Source organism: Anas platyrhynchos, chromosome 4, assembly GCF_047663525.1.
Source record: "Anas platyrhynchos isolate ZD024472 breed Pekin duck chromosome 4, IASCAAS_PekinDuck_T2T, whole genome shotgun sequence".
In the NCBI taxonomy this organism is placed as follows: Eukaryota; Metazoa; Chordata; class Aves; order Anseriformes; family Anatidae; genus Anas; species Anas platyrhynchos.
In genome coordinates this window covers 22,625,277-22,648,738 of record NC_092590.1, presented here as the reverse complement: position 1 = coordinate 22,648,738, position 23,462 = coordinate 22,625,277, and the positions used below count along the sequence as shown (strand labels likewise).

At 41.2% G+C, this 23,462-nt stretch overlaps 1 protein-coding gene across 1 annotated transcript in view; it reads right to left on the bottom strand.

Annotated features, from left to right (window-relative positions):
* MTNR1A (melatonin receptor 1A) overlaps positions 1–409 on the bottom strand; it is a 47,089-nt gene extending 46,680 nt beyond the window's left edge. Inside the window, exon 1 of the mRNA XM_072037172.1 lies at positions 99–409. The gene's annotated coding sequence lies outside the window, so the exon portion shown is untranslated. The remainder of the gene's footprint in view (positions 1–98) is intronic.
* Positions 410–23,462: the final 23,053 nt, after the last annotated feature.

Here is a 23,462-nt window from a genome sequence, read left to right as displayed (position 1 = left end):
CGGCGGGCGCTAAAAATACCCACAGCCGCTCCGCCACCGCAGCGCGGGGGCAGCCCGAGGAGCTCCCGGAGCCCGCTCCTCGCCCCGTCGCCGCTTACCGGCGTTCCGCAGCTTCTTGTTGCGGTACACGGAGAGGATGACCAGGAGGTTCCCCAGCAGGTCCACCACGATGGTGAAGATGAGGATGGCGGCCAAGGTGGAGGTGACCCAGGGCGGGCGGCGCGGGGCGTCCCCGGCCGGCGGGTCCCGCGGCAGGACGGAGCCGTTCAGGACGGAGCCGTTCGCTCGCATCCTGCCCCGGGGCCGGGCAGCGCGGGGCCGGCTCCCTCCCGCCGGCGCCGGGAGCTCCGCGCAGGTGGCGGGAACGGTGGTGGCGGGAAACTGCCGCCAAACGGGCGCGTGCTGTGGCGGGAAGCTTTTATATAAAAAAAAAAAAAAAAAAAAAAAAAAAAAACGGCCCCGCCCCGCCCCTCCCAGCCCCGCGCATTCACACACGTGCGCGGCCGGGGGCTGCCGGGCGGCGGCGGCACAGCGCCCCCCCGCGGTGCGCACCCCTCCCGCCCCCGTTCGTTCATTCATTCGTTCATTCACGGGTCCCTCCTCATTCATCGGCCGGCATTCCCGCCCGGCCCCGCTCCATTCATCCCGGCGGCGCGGCGGGGGAGCAGCAGCCCCCGCCCCGGCAGTCCCCGTCCCGGCAGCCCCCGCCGACCGGGCTCAGCCGCTCCCCAAGAGCAGCGCAGAGGAACGGGGGAGCCAGCGCCCAGCCGTGAGGAGGACCCGTGCCCAATATCAGAGCCAGACGGCCGTGGGAATTATGCTCGCATTCAAGGCAGCGGCGGAGCTGGCTTCACGTCGTGCTCCGCCAAGCGCGGGTTGTGCGAGTGGCTCTGGCTGCCGCGGGGCACCAGCGGGTATCGAAACCCTGCTCCAAGCATTTATCGGGCGGATGGGGACACCTGAAAACTCGGGGAGGGAGCTGGGGAGCCCGCAGTGGGGGCTCTACGGGGAGACGGGGCGCAGCCAGGCTCAGGGAGCAGCTCTGCGGGGGTCCCCGGGGCTCTGCTGTGATCTGCGGGGCTCAGCGCGGCTGCTGCCACCGCTGCCGACTCAGGTACCGCGACCTGCGCTTATCCACCCGGCTTTTACAATTTCATATCTCTAACGGCAGTTCCAAGTGCCGGATAGTTAAAGCCATCATCATGAGCGGTTAAAAAGCTCTGTTGTGGGTTTTTCACCCCTCGGCCCTGCCCCTGCCCAGGAGACCTTGGCAGAAATAGCATCGGTTGGCGCAGCTCACACCTCGGGGCTGCCGGCGGCCGCGATTCCCCCCCAGGACTGACCCCTGCGTGCAGGGCCCCCATCAGCTTCTGCATGAGAGCATTTTGTTGCCGTGGGCGAGCACTGTTTTACTTCATCACTTTCTGACTTAAAATTCCCAATATTCCAGCATCCCCCGACCCCTCACGAACAGCAGACGCAGAGGGACATGTGAACGCTGCAGGCAGTCCCTCCAGTTGCTCCCAGAACAAAACCCATCACTGGAAACAGAGAGCAGCTTTTGGCTGGGGGAGTGAGCACACACTGTGCCCCCCACCCCCTGCAGGTGTTCCAGCAGACAATGAAAAGTGAGTCTGCGTGTCCTTGTAGGCACAAGAAAATAGGTTATCAAGCTGGGGGAGAACATTAAAATTAGGGGGAACCAATAGCAGGGTGCCGTCAGGTTGAGGGCAGGCACACGTGGAAGCAGACAAAACTGCCTGGTCCTCAGCAGACTTCAATGGGTGTTTCACAGGGCAGGGAGGGACAGCCCAGAGAGAGCTGGGAAGTTTCACAAGGTCAGGTATTTTTAACCAGAAGGTAGAGTGAAGGTGAGGACCAGCCCAGGATTTAGCTACAAAGAAACAGAATCTGGACCACAAGGGGGCTGCTGTCCTTTGTCTTGTTGCCAGGATGCTCAGCCACGTGTCTGCAGCTGAGACCCCCAGTGAGGCAGAGCCACCGCTCCCACTGGCTTGTGCCAGAAGAGTACACGGGGTCCAAGGGCTGCTTGTGCTGGTGAGAGTAGTGCTTAGGGAAGGTGGCACCCGAAAGGGAGCTGGAGAGGTCCTGTCAGAAAAGTCTGTGGGAGCTAAGGGTGACACAAAGACATATTGGGGACCCTTGTGCTGTTTATCACATTTGGGGGCTATAGATCCCTCTGTGCACTCACTTTGCTTCCAGAAGAGTGGGAAATGAGCATCAGTGGGTCACACTCCAGCAAGGCTTCCCACTCCTCATTCAGTTGGGAACCTCGCAGGGATCGGCTGCAGCGAGGGCTCCTGGCAGGGAGATGAACGAAGCCAACCCCAAACCCCCCAATAACGTGGAAGAGAGCCGCAGCCCCGGCCATGAGGGAGGAGAGTGCTGTCGGGTGCAGGTGTGCCCTGCTTCAGGGACTTCTCGAGCAGGTGGCTCGCTGCAGCAAGAAATTGGCAGCCTGAGGGAGTCTCTGAGGGTGACAGATAGGAGTCTCCCCGCCCCTGCTGTTGCTCGGCAGCCCTCTCCTATGTCCCAAGGGGTAGAGGCTGCCCCCGTTGTACAGATGCAGAACAGAGGGCCAGACTGTCCGCAAGAGACAAGGGGCTGGACCCTTGTGTCAACTCGGAGCAGAAAGAGATGTCTGCCCCCAACACCCACGGTGCCACCTACCCCCACGGTGTCCCTGGGAAATTGATTTGAGGCTCTCAGGGAGGTTGCGGAAGAGGCTGAGGGTCTGGTCAGTAGTCCGAACCCGGGAAGCAACCCCGAGAAGAGAGTCAAGATTGGGGGAAGAGCAAAACATAAGGATCAGGGCCGGAGCACCATATTGTAACCTGTGCCACAAAAAAAGAGCAGAGAGTCCTGGTCACTGGGGACTCCTTGCTGAGGGGCACTGAGGCTCCTATCTGCCACCCAAGCAACCTAGCCAGAGAAGTGTGCTGTCTTCCTGGCGCACGTGTGAGAGACATTAGGAAGGCTCTGCCACGACTCATTAAACCAGAGGACTACTATCCTCTCGTAGTCATTCAGGTTGGATCCTGGGAAGCTTCTATTAGAAAAATGAAGAATATTAAAAAGGACTTCACATCCCTGGGGAGGTTGTTGTGGGGATGGGGGGTGCAGGTAGTGTTCTCCTCTGTCCTCCTGCTGGGTGACTGGGATGCAGATAGAAGGAGCAGAACAGGACAGGCAAATGACTGGCTGAGGGGGTGGTGTCTGGACCAGGGATTTGGGTATTTTGATCTTGGCCCATCCTTTGAGAGGCCGGGTATGTGGGCTGTGGACAGACACCAACTGAGCAAGTGGGGCGCAAGTGTGTTGGGGAGCAAGCTCTCTGGGCTGGTTACCAGGGCTTTAAACTAGGTTTAATGGGGGAAGGGAGGGGAGCTAAAGGTGACAGAGAAGGGCTGGGGGAAGTTGTCGCTACTGTCACTGTTGAAGACAGGGAAAAACTTCTGAGCTCTCCCATAGGATTGTCTGATGGCTCCTCAGAGAAGGTAGCATTCCTGATCCCTCATCCAGTATCTTCTTCTTGCATCCCCCCCAGGGGTAACTGCACCTGCTGCTTCCCTAAAGCGCCTGTACACCAATGCACAGAGCATGGGAAATAAACACGATGAGCTCGAGATCTGTGTTCGGCCACGGGGCCATGATCTCGGTACAATCTCGGTGCGATCTCGGTGTGATGAGGAAGGCTAAAGCCCACCTAGAGATGAGGCTTGCAAAAGAGATAAAGGATAATAAGAAGGGTTTTTTCAAGCATGTAAACAGCAAGAGGAAGACTAGGAATAATGTTGGTCCCTTGCTGAATGAGGAGGGTATCCTGGTCACAGGAGACGCTGAGAAGGCAGAGATACTGAATGCTTTCTTTGCTGCAGTCTTTGCTTCAAAGACACTCCCCTGGGACTCCTCACCCCTGGCGATAGGACAAAGGGTCTGGGAAATGGAGGGCACCCCCCGTGGTGGACGTGGGAGTGGTTTGGGAGCATCTGAGTGGGCTCAACACACACAAATCCATGGGTCTCGATGAGATGCATCCGCGTGTGCTAAGGGAGCTGGCAGATGTGATCGCCGAACCACTCTCTATCATCTTTGAAAGGTCCTGGAGAACGGGTGAGGTGCCTGAAGACTGGAGGATAGCCAATGCCACTCCGGTCTTCAAGAAGGGCAGGAAGGAGGATCCGGGAAACTACAGGCCAGTCAGTCTTACCTCTGTCCCTGGGAAGGTATTGGAGCAGCTTGTTCTGGATGCCATCTCCAAGCAATTGGAAGAGAAGAAGGTTATGAGGAGTAGTCAGCATGGATTCACCAAGGGGAAGTCGTGCTCGACCAACCTTGTTGCCTTCTATGATGGCATCACCAGCTGGTTAGGTGGGGAAAGAGCGGTGGATGTCATCTACCTTGACTTTAGCAAGGCTTTCGATACTGTCACCCATGACATCCCCTTCCAACCCCTACAGTTCTGTGATTCTGTGATTCCTCCTGGGCTGGCCTTCTCTCACCTTGATAGAGACATCTCATCCTAGAAACTGTGCTGCATTTTGAGGTTTCACAGGTGTTTACTCACACATTAGAGAGTTAGGCACTTTAAGGTGCCACCCAAGTGCTCAAGCTCTGAAAACTGCAGAGGAACAGATCTAGCACCATCAGGCTAGTTCACACCAATCACTATTTCAGTCAGTCTCAGAGGCCATTTGTCTGGTACTGTCTGTGATATCCTCTGGGGCTAGTCTTAGTCTTTCTTTTCTCACATTTTCTACACTTTTTTTTTTTTTTTTTGTCCAATATGCATTTTTAATGTATAAGTAAGTTAAATTATGTTTTACATGAATGCAGCAAGGAAATGATCAATGCATAGGAACAAGCAAGTTACTAGGACAGTCACCCCCTATTATAATTGTTTAAATCAGGATTAACTTCACTGTAAACAGCAAAGCAAACAATGATCAGAACCAGATTTTAGTGAATCAACCTTTTCCCCCCTGCAGCAGCTTTAAGTCAGCATGACATAGTAAAAGGAGGCCAAACACCATTCACCATATATTTACTTATTTGTTGCTTATAGTGGCTAGAAATGGCAAGAAGCTCCGAGGCAACAGCAATCGTTCTCAGATTATTCATCTGGAATGGATGTGCTGGGAGAGCGGCACGTTTGTGTTGCTGTCAGAGCAGGCACGTATGGGCATGGCAGAGCCTCACTGAGTCTGGGTCATTGACCAAAAGATACAATATCTAGACATAAATAACCTTCCAAAATTTTTTTTAACCTTCTAAAATTCTTCACTGCTATCTTGCAGAGACTCATGGAACTTGAGCAACATAAGCTTGTGCTGAGAATTGTACAGCCTGTTGAGGACACACTTGGGGAGAAGAAGTGAAATCGAGTTTGGAAGACGGATACAGTAGAAACATGGGGATCTTGTGAGTACAGTCTCTGCAAACATGCTGCAAACAGACAGGGCCAAGGGCTACCAGAATGAGATGGATGAAGAAAGGAACAAAAACAAACAACAAAAAAAAGAAATCAGGAAGTAAGTTTGGTATTAGGATACAGCCAGTGCTTAAAAGAAGGGAGAGTTGGCGTACGGTGTGAAGCAGGTTTAAGTAGAGGATTGGGAGACTGTGGGCAGTTATTCCCTGACAAGGAATGTCAGGGCCATGAGGGCACCCTGAGTCTCTACCTATACCCCCTGCCTATGGGCCAAGGAGCTCCAGCCTGGGCCCTTGGTGTCTGCCTGAATTATGGGTTAGGTGTGCCTGCTGCCAGCCCTGCCTCTGGCCTTGTTTCCTGGCCAACCTTGGGCTTGTGTTGTAGTCTTGATTTTGCCCTGTCTCCTGTTGATCCTATCTGATCCCTAACAACTGCTTTTGAGAGTTGATCGACTTAGATTATTCCAAAATGTTAACAGCCCAGTGGGTAACAATCAGGGCTGCTAGGCACAGAGCAGTCTGTATCTGTGTGTACAGCTCTGTTTCCTCAGCACACAATCATTTCTGACTGCCTTCTGCCTCCTGCAGTTCTTCATTTTAAATGTTAAGAATAGGGATTTCCATAACATTCTATAGTGTCATGACAACGCGTCACTCCATTGCCTTGCCTTCTGGGCACAGTTCCAGACACATTCTGGTACGTACCACTTACTTGTGTTAACTGTAGAGGTTGAAATACTCCTGTAATGCAGTTAAAGTTCTACCAAAAGCCAGAGCACACCTGCACATACAGATTGTAAACTGATACTCTTGTACTTCAAGGCTGTTGTCTGCTTATATATTTTGTATCAATGCTTCATTACTTAGCCAACTCTAAAATTCATGCTGATTCCAGTTCACCCATTTCTCTAGTGTTCTCACTGTGCTGACCAAAATGCCTGCTACAAACACTTACATTGGTTTTTTTTTTTGTTGTTTTGCTTTGTTTTCCTTTGCAGAAGTCATATTTCCTATGACAGGGAGGGAGATAGCATATTCCTTTTAGTGGATCATGCAAAATAGTTTAAAATTGAAATAAAATTCTTTCCAGTTGCATATTTTTATACTTAGCTTTGAATATTCTACTGTTGTGTTTGTTGTTTTTCCTTCTCAGCAGCAATTTTATCATCCATTTCCTTGCAGTCTCTGTGACTCTTTTCTCAGCCTGAGTCAATGGTTTCTTTGGCTTTCCTTTTTTTTAAAGTATGGTGAAGAGAGGATACATTAACTGACTTGAATTCACTGAACTGGAAAGGGACTGCAAAAAGCATTGACTGCAATAAAACTTCATGTATCAAAATCCAGCCAGTGCAGTTCCAACCCAGTAACAGAAAGGCAGGAAGATATGTTCAAGCTCAAGGAAATTGTTAAAAGTGAATGGGAAGAAAAGAAGGGACTGATATTCTCTGCAATGCAGCTAGATGAGAATGAGCTGGCTGGGCAGGCTGCTGAACACAGGGAAAAGGAGGAGATTAAAATACAGTGGAAAAACGTGATTGTATGTGTGTAGTCAATATGCAGTGTTAGGCTGTTAATACTCTACTGAACTTGGGGGAATAAAACTTGATAAAACAGTGGTAACAATTCTGTGATGCAATGCTGTGGAGCGCTTGGCAACAGGCCCTTGAAGAAACGTGGAAACACATGTGATTAGGATTGATGGAAAAATGCTAAGACAGTTTGATTTCAAATCATCAGAGTCTGTACTAAGTATTGAATGTTCTTGATAATACAGAACTTCACAAGAAAGGAATCAGCGTGGTTGCAAATATAGCAAATACAGGCTGAGCTGTTTTCTTGAATTAGAGTGTCATCAGTAAAGCAAGTAAGCAAGAGGTCTTTAAACAATCTCCCTTCTCTGCAGTGATTCTGAAAACATTTTCAGTCTTGAATCTACAACTAACTTCTTGGTTTTGTTTGTGTTTATTTATTATTATTTTTTTAATGTATTTTGTGTGGAGGTGGTGTGGTAGTGTTTTTCATTTGTTTGTTTTTCCCTCCGATAAAACTGGAGAAGTCTCAGACATAGTTCGTAGTTGAGGATAAAGGTCATGACATTGATTTAGTTTTCTCTCTCTGCCTGTGAAAATGACAAAACTTTTACTGAGTTGCACTGGTTCTATGCCACCATGAGTGATACCTAAATTTTAATCCTAGAAGAAAGAATCCATACATGTAAGAAGAAATGGAGGCTAGAGAATCCACATCATTTTGCTTGTTGGCAGTTGCTTACTGCTGAATATTTGTTCATCTTCTCTTTATATTAATTTTTCTTGCTGCCTTCACATTTTATTTAATTTTTCTATTTGCTACTCTTTCACTAATAAGCTAAATGAAATATTGTGCTGTAACGTATTAATCCCCTCCCAATGTGATGCACCAAACTACATCTTTATTAGTACCAGTAATTCCTCAGTTAGTTAAGAGTCACGTATCAATATAAAACCTAGTCACACAGTAAGCCACAGGATCAGCAAAGATTGCTCAACCTTATAGGTGATCTCAAAGTCCACAAATGTGATGGTTTCATCACGACTAAACAAACAACATCAGAAATCCTTTAGAAGGGATTCAACACATTTCAGATTGCTCAGTAATCAAACATCACTTTTATTTTTCAGGCAAATTCAGTGTTCAGTTCAGGTAAGAGCTCTGAGAAATGTTTCCTATACCTGTGAAAGGTGCAGTACAGCCAGGTGAAAGGAATGCTGTCTCTGCCACTAGTCTAACTGAATGTGCAAGAGGGCAATTCTGCCTTCACAGTAAGAGCTACACATCTTTTCTGAAACTGTAAAACAGGATAGCCAGTGTGATGACAGCTATATTGTAGCTAATATTATTCTGGGCATGCAAGAAGAGACTGTTTCATTTACTATGGGTGTTTAGAGAAAAGCTGGAGTGGCAATAGGGGGCCATAAAACCTCACTGAAGTCAGTGGTCACCAATACATCATTCTGTCACACTTGATCCAGCCTGTTCCAAAAATTCAGATAATATGAACTGCATCTTGTGGTTCCTCACACATCCTCTTCAGGGTTAATTGTATTCATTTGATCTACCAGCTTAGTATCTTCATGGCAAGACGTATGCATGCATATGTGCTTATCTAACAGGTAACATCTTGCAGCTTTATTTAGAATTGATGTTATCTCCTTCCACGCATCTCTGTTCTCTTTCTGAGGAATCCAGTTTGCCCAACTTTGTTCCTATCCTCATGCTTTCTGATGGAGAAGTTCTCTTCACTTTTGAATCAGTCTGACCCTACAATACAATTTCTGCACTTCAGTTATTTCATTTCACTTCCATCCTTGAAACCTCAGCCTGGGGGGATAAAACAGAGGTATTGGTATTTACTTACAAATGACCCCTGCTTCTTCACTTCTTCAGAGGATGCATTATCATGTTTTTTGTTTGTTTGTTTGTTTGTTTTTTGTGGTTTTTTTTTGTTTGTTTTTTTTTTTTTTTTTTTTTTTTACAGCTGTAGAATTATTTCAGAGCTTTTGAAACTAAGTTATGCAAAAACTTAAGGAATTGCTTGATCATGGGATAAGCATAACCAATTTTTAATGGATATTTTCTTAATTATCTTTGGCTTTCACAGCACATATTAAACCTTTTTCATAGCACATATTAAACCTCTCAGCAAGAGGCAAGGGCTTCTCAGATTTAGGAGTTGCACTCTGTTTATGCATTTTCTTTGCTGCATACTATTGGGAAAAAGAAGAAACACTTAAATTAAAATCTCACATAATCCTTAGGCAATTTACGTTATAGCCCTTATTTTATTTTTATTTTATTTTTATTTTATTTATCTCTCTCAAATGTTCAGGATATATAAATAAGTTTGGGCTCAGAAACCAGAATTCTGAAGTTTGCACTGTACTCATTATCAGAATCATTACATTTTTCTTTCTGTAACACTTTAAATACAGACTGTTCCATTTGATTTGGTTGACTTTTAAGGCGGTCATCTTCATTTTCTTTGTAATATCAATCATTTTTGTATCTTTTCACTTCATATTTTCTTGAATTTGGAAAACTACCTCTTCTGACTCTCAGTGTCTTTCTTCCTAGATCTATAGCAAGAGATAGATGAACATTTTTGGAAGTTATTGTCATCCTTAAAAAAAGGAGATAACACATCCAGAAAGACTTTCTCCCTGATCTCTGATAAACTCCACTGGAAGCACCCCCAAGACAACTTACTGAAATGAGTGAAACAGAAATAATTGTTTTCTCAAGGTGTTTAGTGCCCAAAGGATCAAGTTTTGCATGGATTTGCCTTCAGTATTCCTAGTGGATCCCTTAGGCTTTGTTAGAGTGAATGATGAGCAAAACAGCAAGCTGGGGCCTTCTTCTAAACTATGAAGTTCCAGTCCCAGGCTGATTGTGTTCCTGTTGAAGCCACTGACTTCTCAAAAACAGACAGTTTACCACATGCTACACAGTGGGCACATTGTGCACCAAATAGTGAATAGCAAGCAAGAGCATATCTGCACCATGTAACATAAACATTTCAGGTCCTCATCGGTTTCATTATCTGGGGGGATGGAAATAGTGACTTTGGGAAGTTAAAGTCATTATGAATGGCAATATGGGAATTCTATGTATAATTAAGCCCAAATTGAGCAATTAATGCCTGCATTTTGTTTAATGCTTGGTATTTTTCTTCAAATGTAATATTCTTTCATGACTGAACATTCGATTTAATTTTAGTTTGATTGATTTGGATAACTTGTAGTAAGCCCATTTTCTGTGGTAGCACTTTTTTAAATTAAGCTTTCTGAATTTTTGCTTATTTAGCATCCTTTTATATGTAATCATTCTCATTTTTTACCAATAACAATTACTACAAATGAATAGTAATTACTTTTTAATTAATGTTCTCAAGTACAATACACTTAGTTTCTTGAAGAGGAGAGGAATCCTGGTCTGAGGCCATTATTTAAAAGAATGACAACAGACCAAGTGTAATGCAGATAACACATGACCAGCATGTAAATTTTGCAGAATTACAGTAGATTCTAGCTCCTCATTATGTCGCTGAGGAGAATAAGCAGTCCTCTTTATTATGGGAAAGACTGAAAGAGATAATTAGTTCAAGGTAAAGACACAAACTTAGAAGCATCTAAATATAAGAAGAGCCTTGCTACGCTTAGAAATAAAAAAAAAAAAAAAAGTAACTGAAGCAAAAGGATAGGATAAATGGAGAATATTTTGCCCATGCAAAGGATCCGGTTGAAAAGATCTATAAAACTGATATTATTTCAGAAGCTGAAGTCCACAAGTAGTCCCTTGTCATTGCCTGTGAAATCATAGATGCTTCAGTAAAAACAACTCAGTCAAAACAATTCCATCTGAGTTTTGTTTGTTTCTTTTTTTGTTTTTGCCAGCACCTAACTGTGCATAAGACATGGCATTTTTGACCAGAATTTTATTTTATTTTTATCAAGGAGAATAGGCTTAGGACAATTGCTAGGAAATTATCTGATGTATTCCACTACCCTGTGACAGAGTCAACCTGATTCCTGCATTACTTTCTAACTTACCCTTCCATACAGTGATGGATGCCTTGTAGTGTTCACATGGCATTGAATACAATACCCAATTATCTGTATTGTTGTGAAGATTTTCCTACACTAAATCTTCTTTGCTTTTGTGTGAATTTAAATGTGGACACTATTCAGAGATAGTATTGAATAAAAATCAAGCTATTACATGAGCAGCAAAACTAACGGAGCTTGGTTTCCCACAGATTTGTAAGTCCAATAAGCTTCCAGTAACCTGTTCTCATCTTCCTTCTGTGCCCTGTGACACTCCAGATGGATAAGAAGCACTAGAGTTGTGGCTAATTGGAAATTACACATAAAACTGTGGGAAAACCAAGTATATTAATCATCTCCCTTTATGTATGCTGTCTTCCCAGCTTTTGTGTTGCTTAAAACCCATAGAAAGTGCCATTATATTTGAAATTGGTATAGGAGGTAGTGTCAGGGAGAGATGTAATACATCTTTGCATAAGCCTTATTTCCTAAGGAAAGAAGCTAAAAGTCCTCCCCTCCCCGACTCCAGCCCTACATATTCCGGTTGGTTTGTATTGCTATGAAGAACTGTTTCTCAAATGTGCTAATAATGAGTGCTAATATTTTATTTTGGCAAACTACTGAATTCAGCATATCTCAAATTGGTGCTTGGGATGGGTTGAACATGCCAATATCAAAGAGGCTACAGCGTCATACTAAGGATATAAAAAGCCTTAGCTCAGGTCTTGTTTTAGCCTGGTACTCCATGGTGCAGGACAAGTCACTCAGTCTCTGCATGCTTTAGTTTTCCAGTAGTAAAATGTAAATAATTATACATTTTGAGATCTTTGTATTTGACTATGATACAAACAAGGTCAAACCAGGATGTTTAGTTGAGCTTTTATTTATTCCTTCATCTTATTCAAAATCCAAAACACATAGCAAACCTTCAATTCAGTAAAAATTTAGCTTTAGTAAGGACTAGTAAAAATGTCAGCTTTGCCTGTACTTAATGAAAAGTAATATAATCACAACTTCATTATTGCATCTATACCATGAGGCTTTTTCCCTTAACTGAGTTCTAATTTGATTTTACTCCTTGTGGATTAAGACCATGCTTTCTTTGAGGACATGAAGCTCAAATGAAAAAAAATACTAATCAGACAAATAAAAAACTTAACAACAACCCAAAATAAAGACAAACTACTTATTTTGATGATAAGTGGTTTCAGCTTACAGCAAAAACAAGCATAAGTGCTCACAGCTGCACTAATGGAAACTCAATTGTCCTGTGTGTTTTACTCCCCATCTCTAAGGAAATGTCTGTTTCATCTCAAGAGTATCTGTATAATTTCTTCACTTTTTTTTTTTTTTTTTTTTTTTTAATATTACACTTAGATGCTGTGCACCTGCCTATCAGTAAAGTTTTATGAACTATTTTAATTTCAGATTACTAATGAATTCTGAGCAAAGGAAGGCAAAATAAGAGAAGAGAAGCATCTGTAAAACGTCAAAGACAGGCTTTGAAACTGAGCTGAGAACAGCTAATCAGCAAGTGAACATGTAGTATTAGCTATGTGCAGGTGCATTTCAATTAGCATTACAGCAGCATAAAGATGTATTGAAGCAAGTGTGTGCAGGCACAAAACACAAGCTTTTGGAGGACCTAGACTGTGCTGGTTAGCAGGTGCTACAGGCCTTGTTGAGTGCCAGTTTATGATGAAAGTAGTAGCTGGCTGCATTCATAGTTTACTTTTACTCTATGCAAGGTAAATCCTATATATCTCATTTGGCGCTTTTTTTTTTTTTTTTTTTAATTATTTCTCCCCACCCCTATAAATTGTTATTTCTCAGATGTGATGATTGACTACTAATATGTTATTTTGGCAAACTATTGAATTCAGCGTATCTCAAATTGGTGTTTGGTATATGTTTGAATGTTCCAGTATCAAGGAGGCTGTGGGCACAATAATGACTATTATGTGACTGCAGAACATGGACCTGATTCTGTTCTCACAAATGTGACTAAATGACCTACAGTTAACTGCTGTTGTTCATGGTCACATCTGAAGTAGAAAAAGTGCTGTGGGCCTCTGCAAACTAGGCCTAGATGAAAGTGAGTAAAGCATGGGTTTTTCTTTTGCAAACATAATTAATACACTCAAATTATTTAAGACGACAATGGCAAGAATGAAATGCGTTGCAATCATGATATGACGTCTAAATAGGAAAGTCCTGCACTTTAATCCTCTGTAAGTAGATATTTGTCAGCAAATTTGTCTGTATTTCTCTTACCCAAAAAATGAGTCAGTCGCACTGAAGCTAAATTTCTAGAACAAGCTTCTCGGCAAGCCTGTTTTGGGTGCTGAGTCCATAACATCCTCTGTTTTCTACCTTAGCAATATTTTCCACAGATGTAAGACTTAGTCAACCATTAGCAGCTCCAGCTGAAGTAGCAACAAGGATCTGAAAATATCTTCTTCTTAATTCTAACACCATTTCTAATTACTTTTCCTCTATTTCCCTTCTTGCCTCAGCTGATTTATTTAATGTGTACTTTAGCACACGTAGACACAAAGGAGCTTCTGAATTAAGCTTCTTCTATGACATTTAGAGGGGTCAAAATATGTATGTGTGACAAATCCCATTGTCCACCATGTGGCAATTTCTACGCCACTCCATCTGCTTCAAGCACAACAGCAGCAACCTCACTAAAGTCATTAGTAAAGTCAAGTCAGAAAAATCCACTTAAAAGAAAGAAAATCATGATCTAGTCACTGTAATAAAATCAGTGCTGCAAACAAGAGCTTGTAGTAACTATGTTATATAGGACACCATGGACTGGTTAGTATTAATGAAAATTTCAATAAAGCAAAATTCCCTAAGACATATGAATCCATTTGTTTTAATGCTTCCCACCTTCAAAAACTTGTTTGTACCCTATTTTCATGATGAAGATTTACAGCCAGCCTTTTAGTTGATGTTAAGGATGTCCACCTGCTTTGCTCATTGGGTACAGCTGAGTTCTGCTTCTGTTTGCAGGTTCTGAAACTCTATATAGCCACCAAATGAGGGTCTTAAATGTATCCCGGTTCCTTTTTGAGTAATTATAGTGTGTGTGTTATAATCTTTACACTGAGTATGTACTGTTATAGTAGCTCCCTTTCTGGTGACCAACCTAATTAAAAGCTTATTATTAGTATTTATTCATCATCTATTTCAAGGAAGCTGGTGTGGCTTAGAGGCTCAAGACTGCTCTAATATTTTGTATGAGCAATATAAATTTGGTGAATTATCTGGTCATTTTTGTAATACCTGTTTCATTATATCTGAGTTTTGACTTTCTGAGTCTTCAGCTATGAAAAAATCTGCAGCAATAACCAAAATATGAAAACAAAGAGGTTTTACTCATAAATCATCTGTACTGGGTTAAATTATATGCTAGCCAGTGCTCTTTTATCACCATCATTTCAATTACGTTGATTATTTCTACAGCTTGTTGACATGACTGATTAATTTCAGTGGTTATGTACTACCAGGTCCACTGAAGGGATATTGTTCTCTAAAGCTGAAATCCTTTCCCACACATCAATTCCCATATACCTTTGACTGTGCTTATGGAGAGATTTCTTGCTTTTAGGTTTAATTTCATATCTAGAGTTAGGAAACCATCATATAAAGTTGTCAAGTACTTTTTGTGTAGTCTGAGACATTGAGTAAATGCTGTGGCTATGATATCACATATGATTCCCATATTTATGTATGGGGAGCCGCTCTATAGTACTACAGTGCAAGAAGTTGGTACTAATGATAGGAGGCTGATTGTATTGTTTGTGTAAGAGATGAAGAAACTATATAGAGCCATCAGCAGAGAATGAGATTTCCCAAGTTACATTATGAATTTATTAGTAATACAGTATCAAAGAAAAAGGGGAAATACGTAATAACACTTCAGTGGTATTAAACCCTGGAGCTTGATATAAACTGCAGTTGCTGTGGCATTGTATTAATATGTCGTCTCCTAAAAAGACTCATTTTGCTTATGCTTATTCCATCTGAGCCATTGATAAGTAATCACCATTCCATGTTTTATATGAAATAAATCAGTGCTTTTCTTATAGTTAATGGAACAAAGCATGGCATGTTTCTTCCTCTGGGAGAAAATGGATCAACAGGCTGACCCACCATATGGAGATATGTCAGTTGGTGTGCACTGACCGTGCTTATGAAGAGCTCATTCTTCTATCATACAAGATGAATTATTTGTTTGAATCTCTCACTTTGATTCTTTTCACATGGGGTCATTCAGGCTTTCAGGTCAGTGTTATTACTTGGGACCAGAATATGCTTTATGAGGAGTTTTGTTTGGCTGTCACAAAGCAACCCAGATAAGAAAAATAAAGAAAACAGTGTAATCTGTTTTAATTATCTATAATGTCAGTACAGAGAAAAGTGCTATGAAGATCCATAGCTAGTAAAAAGATACTTTTTGTCTCTTACTGATTAGCTCCTTGAGATAAGTTATTACCAGTTGAAAGTACGCATCTTTTCCATGTCTGTTTTTGCTAAGATACAAAAATGTTCACTAATTTAGAGGCTAACATTTTGCTATTATTTACTAATGTTCATAATCCTCAGTTTGATATATCTCTGTGGCATGGTTCACATAAAACAAGTGTCAGGCTTAGTTCACTCTGCATTTGCCTTCTGCACCATTAGTAATCTTTTTGTCAGCACTGCTGATATGCCAGCAATCACTAAGAAAGCTCACTGGGTAGCACTGAGCTACCTTAGTGTAGAGACCACCAGAACACTTGTGATATTTAGAAAGTTTTAAGGAGAGAAACACAGCAATAGTTTAAGTAGAGCAGTGTTCTGAATGACTGTCTCATAAGATACCACAGCACTGTTATGAATACCGTTATTTAGTTGATGCATACCTTTTCCATGACTACAGGTATATTGAGAGTTGCAGAGAATTAAGTACAATCAATATCACAGTGCTTATGACTGTTTTGGTGGCTTTTATCATCTGTAATGTGATCTGCTCATAAGACAATTCCTTTCCAAATTTTGCTGTTACCCATTCAGTGATTATTAGAATCATTGTCATCCTTTTACTTGCAGACAGATAAAACTGTCTATATGAAATAATGGAGAAAAAAGAATAACACATTTTATTTTATTTTATTTTATTTTATTTTATTTTATTTTATTTTATTTTATTTTATTTTATTTTATTTTATTTTATTTTATTTTATTTTATTTTATTTTATTTTATTTTATTTTATTTTATTTTATTTTATTTTATTTTATTTTATTTTATTTTATTTTATTTTATTTTATTTTATTTTATTTTATTTTATTTTAATGTCCTGGAAACCGGAAGCCTAAGTTAAGTATAATCTCTGCTTCCAACCTAGTGAAGTACACAAAATGCCAATAAGTCTGATGGAATTAATCACCACATCGTGGAACTGGGAGTAAAATGTGAGTAGCACATAGGGAAGAGAGCAGAGACTTTTTACCTTCTTCCCTGTGAGGCTTTTGCGGTAGCAGCAATCGCTATCTGTAAGTACCACTCCTACCATGGAGTGCAGAAAGGCCAAATAGAAAAAAGTTGGGCAAAACTGGTGTATCTTCCTTGTCCACCTACCCAGCAGGGGTGAGTACAGAGATTAACTGTGCCTTATTTTTGCTCTCTGCATAGGAAAGACAACCTAGATTTAGATGACTATTGTGGGATATCATAAACGTCCTTTTCCACTGGTGTTAGGCAACTTCTAAAGCTTGTTGGTGAAGTTGCACACTCAAAAAAGTATTTCTCATTGAGTCACCAGATATTTAATATCTCTGCTCTGTTTAACTTCATTCAGATTAACCTGCATTTGCATGATCGTGTCAGGTGTATATGTGCCACTGCCTTTAATGAGCATGCAGTGTGTGGTTTAGTTCCACAGTGATTTATTTCAGAGACAAGTTGGAGGAAACAGCCCAGAAAACATGTTGTTATTGAAGCACAAGGTGAACTTCAGTGTAGCGGAATCAAAACTTATAATGAAGATGATAATGCGAATTTCCAGTCTGCTGGAGAAAGTAAAAAAAAAAAAAAAAAAAAGGAGGAGGAGAGGAAGAATGCATAACCTACTGTCTGCACTATGTAATACAGCAGACAGGGGAGGAAGAGATTTTTATTGTTTTGTATGTTAGTTTTCCTGAAATTTAACCCTGAAGTGAAAGAATTTGAGCAAAAAAGTTCAGAGTGTGCAACTGAGTTTCGGATGTGTACTTATGGCTAGTAAGTAGAAGGAAACCCCAGGGCTATGCAGAGCAGGGTGTAGGGCCTAGGACTTGCTGGGGACCTGGGTGTAAGAGGCATTGTGAGAGAGAAGGTGGGAAGAGGAGAGATTGTTCAGGCTGAGCTCCTCACTTCATGCACTAGAAATGGGATAGTTAAAGAGTATGGGAACTAGTTCTTCAAAGCAAAGAGTGGCAAATAGTTTTGCTCTGCTAAGAGTACATTTCATCACAACATACGTGTGTTATCTTTCATTTTCTACCACTGACCTCTGAACCTGTTTTTCTGCTCTTCTTATTTCAAGGCTGACTCATTTTTAATTTATTATTTTTTTTTCTGTATAATCCTCAAAGGGCAACCATAGATTCAGAATTGTCCTTTTGGAGACCCAGCAACAGAAAAGCACATCTTCTTTGACTGTGACATTGGAGGTGAGAAATGAATGCAATATACTAAGTATAGCATATAGAGAATAGTAAATGATATTTGAAAACACGTTTTGGCTGTTAGGCAGCTTAAATACCAGAGACATTTAGGCATTTAATCCCAGACAGTTATTGTAGTTAGACACTTCTGAGGTCCTGAAAAGAAAGAAAGAAAGAAAGTGGATGAATCAAGGAACTGTGGATAATGGACCTAATGGATCAGTTATGTGACTTAGCTGCCTAAAGTCACACAAACAGCAAAATCAGGGAGATGAATCTGGTACAAATATATATTTAATCAATAAGAGACCATTTCTATTGCTTATTACCCTGTATGTTATTAACCTTACATTTTCCTCCAGGGCTCGGGGAAATGGAAATGTACACCAGATGAACCTAAAAGCTTAGATCAATAAGCGCTACAATGCTTAAGAAGAATCTTTAAACTGAGCCTTAACCTTACTGTGATATGTCCTAGAAAAAACACTGTTTCTGTTAGCAAGCTTGTTTTTATGCTTCTCTTAAATTGCTTTTTGTATACCAAGGTGTATGTTGCTATAGGTAACTGTTAACAGGAATACTTTGAGGTCATAGGTATATTATTAACTGGACAACACCAGTACACTTTTTTTTTTTTTTCAGTCTGCTTGCAGAACAGATGCAGTCTTAGCATTTATAAATGGCAGCTTGTAGTTATAAGAGTCCATAAAGACAAATAACTTGTATTGCCTTCTTAGTTTTTCAATCCTCTTATAATGGAAATAAGGTTTTGTCTTCTAGTGAATACAATTGTCACACAGTAATTGAGTCCCAGAAAAAAATCATTATACATATTTATTAAAAATGGTACTGTTTCATTTATCTTGTGAAACACTCAGTTCTTTCTGATACCTTCCAGAACATGTAGCTGTCTGCAAAGCAGACATCAGATGTATATTAGCACAACGGGAAGTGCTAATGCCCAGGTAGCAGAGGCTTAGGAGGCAAGGGTGTCCAGGTCAGGTGCTTGTCTGTGAGAAGTGCCAAAGCCAACAAATACACTCTTGAATCTTGTGGGGTCGATGTTGTTACTGTGCCTGCTGCAGTTTGGATATCTGCATGTATAAAAAGATGGGCTAAGCAGGCAGCAGTAGTGGTGGAAGGAGCCTTGTGAGTAAGAAAAAGAATATGGATGGACATGGCTGTGTGCTGGAAAGAATACAGCCTGTAGGAGATATTCAGGCTATTTGCCTAGAGCACTCTAATGTCTTGCTATAATTAGGAGCAAATGACTGGATGAGGATCAAATGAAAAGAGGAACTGATGATCACCCTGTATGATGTTTTATAAACTTATCTTTCCTGTCATGGGCCTCATGTCACAGGATGGAGATCTATTATCTTGCAAAGAAAGTGCATGTAAATTCAGGTTTGACTGTGGTGAAGCAACTGATATTTTGCAGATGTTCTTTGCAAGATGGAAGAATACATCTTCTTTTCTTCCACAGTAGAAGATGTGACAAAGACCTCTCATTAGTTACAGGTTTGGAGAAGGAAGAAGTGCTTGGAATAAGGTAGGGTTGAGAAGAGAATGCATCTCTGCTGATCAGATACATAAGAAAGGTAGGAAAATATTTCCAAAATGTCAGTGGATTACAAGATGGGATAGCAATGTGTCAGTGTTTTAGAAAGTGCCACAAAGATGATGTTCATCATTAGGGAAAACGGGAATTTCCCAATGGTAACTGAGTACTTTTTGTTGGTAAGTTCAATTGCTGTCTCACGTGAACTCCCTTGTGGTGTTCATCATGTTGCTGAAGGTTGTATGAGTACAAGGTAGTGGAAAGGTCAGGAGTTGGAATTAGCACTGAGAAGTATGGGGAAGGGCACCAGACACAGTTTATGCTGACTGAGGCTGACTGATGCTCTAGCGTGGTGCACTAAGTGCATTTGGTGGCACGGCGACCCACATGTTTTTGATGGCACGTCCAGAGCTGTACTTGTGCTTTGTTTTTTTGTTAGTTACTTGGTAGGGGGGCTGGAACTAGATGATCTTTAAGATCCCTCCCCAGCTCAAACCATTCTGTGTTTCTATATCATGCTGTGATTCCTGTAAGTGGACCCTCTCTTCAGCATAGCCTTTCCTCCAGCTCTATCTTTGTATTTGCTTTTCAAGGTAATGTTCTGCCTTTACATATATTTTCTCTGTGCACTCATAAGGGTGCTATTGCAATACAGAAAATGGATATACTTCATGATGATACAGCACATTAGCAATTAAACCAAAGAGCAAAACACGTCCTGAGATGCCTCTCACTGAGAAACAGAACATATTTAAAAATGAAATGAACAAAAAAGCTCTTACAGACCAGTGAAATGGCATCATAAGCAAGAAATATACACTTTTGGGGAAGTAAAAACAACAGAAATATGTTACATAATATTTTATGTTTTATAAATGAAACAACCACCTCAGAGAACATACTATCCAAATACTGCCTTTTTATAACTACTAGATTGCTATTTCAGGAAAACTGTTCTGCATTTGGTTTCATGTGGAATGGTATTTGGTGCGAAAGAAAAAATATGTTGTTAAAACCAATGAAACGTGTTTTAGAAGTTGAATCAGTTGTAAGAGAGTTGATACTAAGATTGCTGAGATTTGTTAGCTGCTAGAGAACTAGAAAATGTTGAACTTTCAACCTGATGCTAAAAGCCAGTGTATATGGTGGTGAGTCAGTGAGAAGGAAGGTGAACAATTTAAGAAAGGGAACTCTAAACAAACAAAAAGTGTGTTGGAAAATGTAGTTATCATTGTCCTAAATTCATAGGAAGTAAATGTAGAAAGAAAATTTATTTAACAAGCTAGATGAGCCTAACAAGAGGATTTGCAGGGGGAAAAGTGATAATTCTTCAAGGATATTATAATTGATAAAATTCAGTCAGTTTAAAACGCATTCATACCTTAATTATAACTAGGAATAAATACTTTTTAGATGCTTCAGAGAACATTTCAGAACCAGGTTCAGAATGCAATTCCTTTAGTGTCATGCTGCTTTGGTGGTATAAATAATCCTAAAAGCAGTATTGCTGTGGGTGTGTCAGAGCAGATATATGCAGTGATGGGTGATGAGCTCTCAGCCATGGTGTCTGATGTCACCCTGGGAGCTGAAACCCAGTGGTCCCTTGGGTGTCTTTTGTCTGTCCAGTGTTGTTCAATGTCACGGCCGGTGTTTTGGCTGTGACTGCAGTTCTCACACACATTGCTTTTGTTCTGAGTCTTCATGTGTTCCTTTTCCCCAGGGAAGAGTTTTCCTCGCTAATTTGCGTACCAGGCAACCATGACAGTATTACTGTGTAACACCCAGTTTCACTAATTTGGGCTGGCATGCCATCTGCACTGTCTAAGGGTCAGTGCAAGTGGTACTTATTCTGTGGTTTCTTAATAAGCAGCATAGTAGTGGTACACTGATTCTTGTTCCCTGTAGCATTAAGCACAAAACCAAAAAAAAAAAAAGTACCTTTTACACGGAAGAAGCCTATATGTGTTACAGCTCAGCACTTCTTGCCACTCCATTTCATTGCTCTGATCTCATGGATTTTGCTTGATGTTAATGCATGCAGTACTTCACAAATCCACTTATCTTGTCCTAACAGTTAACAGTGTCCCCTTGTCATATCAAGAAAAGCTTTTGGCATTCAAGGTTTCTACATAAGCAGCTCTGGTTAAATTCAGCTATGGCTGAACAGAAGTATGAGTACTGGAAGGTGGCTCTGCTTGCTACCTGTAAGGTCGACAGCTGTGTTAAGCGAGCAGCATTAGACAGTGAATTTCGAAGGGAGGAAAGAAGAGAGAATCCCAGAAACCAGGCCTCTGAGATTTGAAGCAGCAAACTAAAATATTGTCAAAACTATTTGAGAGTTTTCAATTGTCAGTGACTTCTTCAAAGCTTTGTTTCCAGTGTAGGAAGTAATTACTTCAGTGTTGCGATGCCTTAGAAAATTGTAGAAGAAACTTCATTGTAGGACATAACCAACATTATCACCATGTAATAACGGTGATAAAAAGCAAATTCAGGAACAGGGCAGTAAAAAAACTTCTTCCTGATCCAGACACCAAACTGAAAACTTTATTCAGTACAGCAGTGTGAAAGTTACTTTATCTTGCTGTATGAGCATTTAGTAATAATAAAATACTTTGATCAACTGAACCTTTAGCTCTTTTTCAAAGAAAAGCACTTTGTTTCTTTTATTTAACAAAATAGTGAGGGAACAAAATTGAAATAATTCACAAAAACAGAGAGAAGGCATTAGCACAACTCCTCCTATACCTTTATTCAGTACTCTAAGCTGCTAAAACAGTTGCCCTTTATGTGGGAGACCTCGGTGAAAACTCTGTGGGGAGAAAAAAAAAATCCTTTATTTTTCACTTTCAAAGCCTGAGCTGGCTGTAGCATAACCAGATGAACATTTTCTGAAAACAGGTTTATCTTTGGGTAGTAATTTTAAGCTAATATTTTTGCTGAACCTGCATTTCTGTCCCTGTTCTACAACTACCTGAACAATAGCAGCAATGTGCAGCTTTTGTCCCTGGGTGCTGACTACAGTTCTACCGTCACAGTGCCAATGTGAGACCTGCTTTTATAACAGATAAAACTGAGTGGTTTGGATCCTATTTTGATAATGGGCACATTGGCAGGTGCTCCTTTGTCTCTTACATGTAAGAACAATACAAGCATGAAAGGATTATGCAGGGGATGTATAAACACCCACGCTGTCACTGTGTGATTTGATTCAGCTGTCCTGGTACAAGCAGCAGATCAGACTGCCTGGTGCAACCATCTCAATTTACCAGTTCACTGGTGCTTCTGGTGTTAATATTTACATTTTTTCTTAAATGCTACATCCATGGAGACCTGGTGTTTGATTCATCTGGCTCAATACCATTCCTGTAGCCATTTGCATGTTCCTGAGGCAGTTGTAGTTGGCTCTGCCCCAGGTAACATGGGCAACAGATATGTCAGTGCTTTAGAAGTCAGTGCCATATTGTCTTTTGATACTGCTTATTTTCATTTGTTAATCTCCTTTAAGATTGTGTGATACTTCAGGTTAATCAGAGAGCTCACCCTCTTCCACAGTAGACATAGCTGCAGTGGGGAAGATGTTAGTCTTTAATTCTCTGAGGTTCCTTTTATGCCTTGATCACCCACTAGTTTTATATTTATAGACTCTCTGGCAGAGTTATTTTTTGCTTTTAATGTGTTTTAAAAATAAACTATTTTTTTGACATCTGCAAACTGTTCCTCAAATGTTCTTGGCTCATCTTGCTCTGCATTGTATTTGCCAGGGTTTGTTCTTTCTTACTTTCCTCACTCTTTATGACTTCAGCTTCCTGAAGGATTCCTTCTAGCTCTTCAAGTAGAGCACGTTTTCCTGCTTTATTATGCCAATCTCCTTTTTATCTTTTAAATCTTGTTAGGATAAATGATACGAGCTTGCTAATATGACATCTCTGTATAAAATCTGTGCTCCATGCAAAGAATTGCCTTTTATAGCTGCCTGTTCTAGCTCTCTTTAAAAAGCTTCCTCACTTTTATGTGATTTTGGGTGCTTTTGATCACAGTGGTAGGAAATTTTAGCTTATGATGCTCCTATGATTATTTTTTTTTCTTTTTAAATTCAAGTTTCTGCTGTTAAAGACTGCATCTTCAACAGTATCATTACTCATTGGGTACTGTGTACCACAAAG